The sequence below is a fragment of the Physeter macrocephalus genome, chromosome 5 (genome assembly GCF_002837175.3).
Source record: "Physeter macrocephalus isolate SW-GA chromosome 5, ASM283717v5, whole genome shotgun sequence".
Lineage (NCBI taxonomy): Eukaryota > Metazoa > Chordata > Mammalia > Artiodactyla > Physeteridae > Physeter > Physeter macrocephalus.
The window spans coordinates 19,248,431-19,254,982 of NC_041218.1; the positions used below are offsets into that span (position 1 = coordinate 19,248,431).

At 39.9% G+C, this 6,552-nt stretch overlaps 1 protein-coding gene across 1 annotated transcript in view; it reads right to left on the reverse strand.

The window, feature by feature from the left end:
* LRGUK (leucine rich repeats and guanylate kinase domain containing) overlaps positions 1-6,552 on the reverse strand; it is a 92,965-nt gene that overhangs the window by 25,752 nt on the left and 60,661 nt on the right.

Genomic DNA, 6,552 nt, shown 5'->3' on the forward strand with positions numbered 1-6,552 from the left:
GCCATGGCTCACGGGCCCAGCCGCTCCGCGGCATGTGGGATCTTCCCGGACCGGGGCAGGAACCCGTGTACCCTGCATCGGCAGGCGGACTCTCAACCACTGCGCCACCAGGGAAACCCGTTCTGCACCTCTTCTTTATCCACCCGGAGCCTCAGTGCCTGCCACCAACTCCTCCCAGCCCCTTATTCAGGACCCCATCTCCTCCGCTGCTTGAGGGCAGAGACCAGCTCATTGCTCATTCCTGCCACACTTATCAGTACTGTGTATGAACCTCCCACTGGAAGCCATGATTCCAACGCTGAACGGCATTCTCAGCTCAACCAGAGAGGCCTTTTCTGCCAGCTACCTGAAATAGCATCCCTACCCCAGCCCACCACGCCCCCAATTACTCTCCATCACCCAAATTGCCTTCTCTTATCTGTTTTTTCCTATCTTCTCCAGCAGGACATACAAATCATGAGGAGAGGACTTTATCTTGTTGATCTTATCTGCCACTGCATTCCCAATGCCTGGCCCACAGTAGGCATTTACTAAATATTTGTGACATGAATGAATTAATCAAACATGTGAAGTGGATGGCAGCTGTGATGAGCTCCATTTTAAGATGACTATAAAAATGACTTGCCCGAGGACACAGAGCAGGCCAGTATAGGTCCCAGAACTAGACTATGGGGCTCCCATCTAGACCAGGACTCTTGATTTCAGACCATGCTGACTTCCCAATGTTAAGTTCTGGGAACGCAAACTGATTTTTAGATTATCCTATGGTTTTAAAACAGGTGATGCAAGTAGCTAGACACTTGACATGCTATTTCATTGACTCCTCACAAAAAGACATGAGGTAGGTGCTACTGTTTTTATTTTACAGATGATGAAACTGAGATACAGCAGTAAAGTAACGTGACTAAGTAACAACCACAGGATGACACCAAAGTCAAGTCCTTTTAGTATCACACTAAGAGGGTAAACTCACAACCTCAAAATCTTCTCCACTTCAAAGACAGACAAACTTTTCTAATTCATACTGCTGTTCCCCTTCCTTAAAATCAAGAATTAGCTATACTATAAATGTAAAGGTCTTAACATTACATTTAAATTGTATACACAGGAAAGAGCACATTTTAAGAGAAGGCTGTCAAAACATCATGACGTTTGTTGTGCTGTTTGCATGCACTGGAATTTCTTTATACCCCTTGGCAGGGATCTGAGACCTTCTGTCTACTGGTGTCCTTGACAGTCAGGACAGATAACTCGCTGACTTGGCATCCTGTACCACACACCCTTAGCATAGCCTATACACACTGCACTGAATTTGCATTTTCCAAAAACGGAATTGAGTAGCAGGGATTTTTTCAGAATTTCTAAAAGGAAGACAAAGCAAAGAAGTAATCTGAAGCTTCTAGACAGGTAAATAAAGAGATGGCTTCACTGACATGGAGAAAGCTGACAGAACCAGCATCCACTACGGAACTTTCTAGTAAGAAGGACCTAAGATGACCTGCGGTTTTTTTGAATCTGTCATCCAATTTTCACATATAGAAATGTTCGCTGTGTAGTATGCTGCCCAAATATGAATGTCTTAAAAAGGAAATACTTCATAGTGAAAGCAATGTTTCATTAAACTCAGAAAAACATGACGCCAGATTTTAGACGAAATTTGCTTGGGCCATCACCTTCGACATCGTTCCTCTCTCCTGTCTAAATATAATTTCAATTGTAATTTACATTTCCATGAGTTTATTATTTACTAGTTAAATCATGGTAAATTAATTAAATCATGGTTTGTAATGGGAGCCTTACTCCCTGTTAAGTTTCATTTAACAGACGAAAGAGCTGTGTTAGCGATTAACCCCAGAATACAACACTGGCGCTAAAAGTCTAAGGGTGAGTCAGACATTCTTAAAGGCCAATTCACTGGCCAGCTGTCATTGAGGATCCTAACAAACCAAGTCCATGCAGAGGAGGAGATGATCAGGAGGGAAAGGAATCTGGGAGGTCAGGCCAAATAATGAAATATTACTAAATCCAGGAAAACGTAAGAGGAAGAAGAAACAATGTCTAAGAAGAGCTAGCAGGCAGCTGAGGAAGTAGAAATTTTTTCAGTGTGATTCAGAAGCATGCAGATTTAGAATCTCAACTCTGGACCAGATTGCTTCAAGAAATAATGAACTTGTTACTGCAGATATTTAGGCAGAGTCTTGGCTGTAAGCGCATCCAAATTCAAGCACATTTATAGCATGCCATATTGTTAGTAAGGGAACTCTTTCACTGGGTGTCCACAAAAGCCCAGGTATTCCTAGGGCATTTGGTAGGCAAATTAAATTGGTCCCAATGCTCAATGCAAACATATGTCAATAAATGGCTGGACACAATTTAAGAGATCACAAACAGAGAAGATTCCAGCACATACTGTGTCTGAGTATCAAATTCTGGGAAGCCACTACTCTCTCCACTTTCCAGTAACTGCATACCACTTTCTAATTCATGCCATTATCACCTGTCACTATATCCTAACCAGTCTCATCTCCAGTCTTCCCTCCCCAAGCCCCCTCCCAAACTGCCCACAGGGGACACTTTCTAAAATGCAGCTGTGATCAAGACACTCCCCTGCTTAGAGACCCCTTATGATCAGACCCCTGTCTATTTTTCTGGTCTTCTGCCATCTTCCTCCATGCTTCAAGCTTAGCCACACTACAGTGTATGTTCAGTTAATCAAATGTGCCAGGCTTCCCTGGTGGCACAGTGGTTAAGAATCCGCCTGCCAATGCAGGGGACATGGGTTTGAGCCCTGGTCCGGGAAGATCCCACATGCCACGGAGCAACTAAGCCTGTGTGCCACAACTACTGAAGCCGGCGTGCCTAGAGCCCATGCTCTGCAACAAGAGAAGCCACCGCAATAAGCCCGTGCACCGCGACGAAAGAGTAGCCCCTGCTTGCCACAACTAGAGAAAGCCTGTGCGCAGCAACAAAAACCCAATGCAGCCAAAAAACTCAAATATGCCTGTTGTTCTTTCTGCCTGGATCTCAGGCACCCGTCCCCCCCTGCCTCAAATCTCACATCCCACTTATCTTTTATTTCTCCTGTCACAGAGGCTCTTTACTTCCCTAATCATAGCACCCATCAAACTGTCTTGTTAGCATTTACTTATCTAATCTCACAGTAGAGTGTTAGCTGCCAGGAGGCAAGACCCATGTCTGCTTGTTTTACAGTTTTATCACTGGTACAATGCACATGGATGGTGCTCAAGAAACACTGACTGAAGGAATAAATAAACCATTCTACTAGTCTGTCACACTTGTATAAAGAGACATTAGATTAGATGGCACTTGGAGAGCTATAGCTCATACCATCTCATTTAGCTAAATAGCTGCAGGCTTTTACTTTACCGTATTATAGTGCTAAAAATAAAATATAGTTAGTAGTCAACATCATGAAAAAGGTTACACAAATAGAGATTGCTATAAAATAGAGATCTAAGGAAGAAGTATACAGTTTTGTTTTCATGACTATTCAGATCACTTTCAAGGCTTTAAAATCTGGAAGAGGAACAGGTATGCTGGTATTGTTTTCTGTTTCTCTCATTACCCAGCACTCTTCTAGGAAGCCACTGATTTGTATGGTACTATTAAGATTGGAAATAAATGGAGAGACTCTGAAGGCAGTAAATGCCTATCTCTAGACCACTTATAACTAATACAAGTAAAGAAAGAACATCCAACCTATTTCTAACACCAAGAACAAATAGTAAAATCAGATCCTTGGACAAGAGCACAATCTCTCAGCCACTCCAATATTTGTTATACCACCGAGCCATGTTTTTAATATTTATACATCGGGATATGCAACTTAGCATGTGAAAATTTCATTGAATGTCTTGGTCTTGGGTGAATGCAATTTAAAAAGGAAGACAAAATGCTGGGAGAAAATGAGATAAATAGGAGGGAAAGAAAAGATTCAAGCAAATGGCAGAGAAATGAGACTGTATTTAGGCCTTTTTTTTCCATTTAATTAAAAATCAATAAAATATATGCTGGATAAAGAATAAAATAAAAGAAAATTTAAACAAGAGCAATCACCAGTCCGTCCCATCAGGAAACTTGCACAAGCCTGTTAGATAGCCTCATCCCCCAGAGGGCAGACAGCAGAAGCAAGAAGAACTACAATCCTGCAGCCTGTGGAACAAAAACCACTTTCATAGAAAGACAGACAAGATGAAAAGACAGAGGACTAGGTACCAGATGAAGGAACAAGATAAAACCCCAGAAAAACAATTAAATGAAGTGGAGATAGGCAACCTTCCAGTAAAAGAACTCAGAATAATGATAGCGAAGATGATCCAGGACCTCAGAAAAAGGATGGAGGCAAAGATCGAGAAGGTGTAAGAAATGTTGAACAAAGACCTAGAAGAATTAAAGAACAAACAAACAGAGATGAACAATACAATAATTGAAATGAAAAATACACTAGAAGGAATCAATAGCAGAATAAATGAGGCAGAAGAACAGATAAGTGACCTGGAAGACAGAATGGTGGAATTCACTGCTGTGGAACAGAATAAGAAAAAAGAATGAAAAGAAATGAAGACAGCCTAAGAGACCTCTGGGACAACATTAAACGCAACAACATTTGCATTATAGGGGTCCCAGAAGGAGAAGAGAGAGAGAAAGGACCAGAGAAAATATTTGAAGAGATTATAGTTGAAAACTTCCCTAACATGGGAAAGGAAATAACCACCCAAGTCCAGGAAGCGCAGCAAGTCCCATACAGGATAAACCCAAGGAGAAACAGGCTGAGACACATGGTAATCAAACTGGCAAAATTTAAAAACAAAGAAAAATTACTGAAAGCAGCAAGGGAAAAATGACAAATAACAAAAAAGGGAACTCCCATAAGGTTAACAGCTGATTCTCAGCAGAAACTCTACAAGCCAGAAGGGAGTGGCATGATATACTTAAAGTGATGAAAATAAGCATGATATACTTAAAGTGGCATGATATACTTAAGTATATCACTTTAAGCATGAGATACTTAAAGTGATCTACTTAAAGTGATGAATCATTCAGATTCCATGGAGAAATCAAAAGCTTTACAGACAAGAAAAAGCTAAGAGAATTCAGCACCACCAAACCAGCTCTACAACAAATGCTAAAGGAATTTCTCTAAGTGGGAAACACAAGAAAAGAAAAAGACCTACAAAAACAAACCCAAAACAATTAAGAAAATGGTAATATGAACATAACATATCGATAATCACCTTAAATGTGAATAGATTAAATGCTCCCACCAAAAGGCACATGCTCACTGAATGGATACAAAAACAAGACCCATGTAAATGCTGTCTACAAGAGACTACTTCCAACCTGGGGACACACACAGACTGAAAGTGAGGGGATGTTAAAAGATACTCCATGCACATGGAAATCAAAAGAAAGCTGGAGTAGCAACATTCTTATCAGACAAAATAGACTTTAAAATAAAGAACGTTACAAGAGACAAGGAAGGACACTACATAATGATCAAGGGATCATTCCAAGAAGAAGATATAACAATTATAAATATATATGCACTCCACAAAGAAGCACCTCAATACATAAGGCAAATGCTAACAGCTATAAAAGAGAAAATCAACAGTAACACACTGTTAGTGGGGGACTTTAACACCTCACTTACACCAATGGACAGATCATCCAAAATGAAAATATTATAAATATATATGCACCCAACATAGAAGCACCTAAACACATAAGGAAACTGCTAACAGCTATAAAAGAGGAAATCGACAGTGACACAGTAATAGTGGGGGACTTTAACAGCTCCTTTACACCAATGGACAGATCATCCAAACAGAAAATTAATAAGGAAACACAAGCTTTAAATGACACAATAGATCAGATAGATTTGATTGATATTTATAGGACATTCCATCCAAAAACAGCAGATTACACTTTCTTCTCAAGTGTGCACGTAACATTTTCCAGGATAGACCACATCCTGGGTCACAAATCAAGGCTCAATAAATTTAAGAAAATTGAAATCATATCAAGCATCGGTTCTGACCACAATGCTATGAGATTAGAAATGAATTACAGGGAAAAAAACGTACAAAACACAAACACATGTAGGCTAAACAATATGTTACTAAATAACCAAGCGATCACTGAAGAAATCAAAGAGGAAATAAAAAAATACCTAGAGACAAATGACAATGAAAACACGACGATCCAAAACCTATGGGATGCAGCAAAAGTAGTTCTAAGAGGGGAATTTATAACAATACAATCCTACTTCAAGAAACAAGAAAATTCGCAAAAAAACAACTTAACTGTACACCTAAAGGAACTAGAGAGAGAAGAACAAACAAAACCCAAAGTTAGCAGAAGGAAAGAAACCATAAAGACCAGAGCAGAAATAAATGAAATAGCAACAAAGAAAACAATAGCAAAGGTCAATAAAACTAAAAGCTGGTTCTTTGAGACGATAAACAAAATTGATAAACCACTAGCCAGACTCATCAAGAAAAAGAGGGAGAGGACTCAAATCAAGAAAATTAG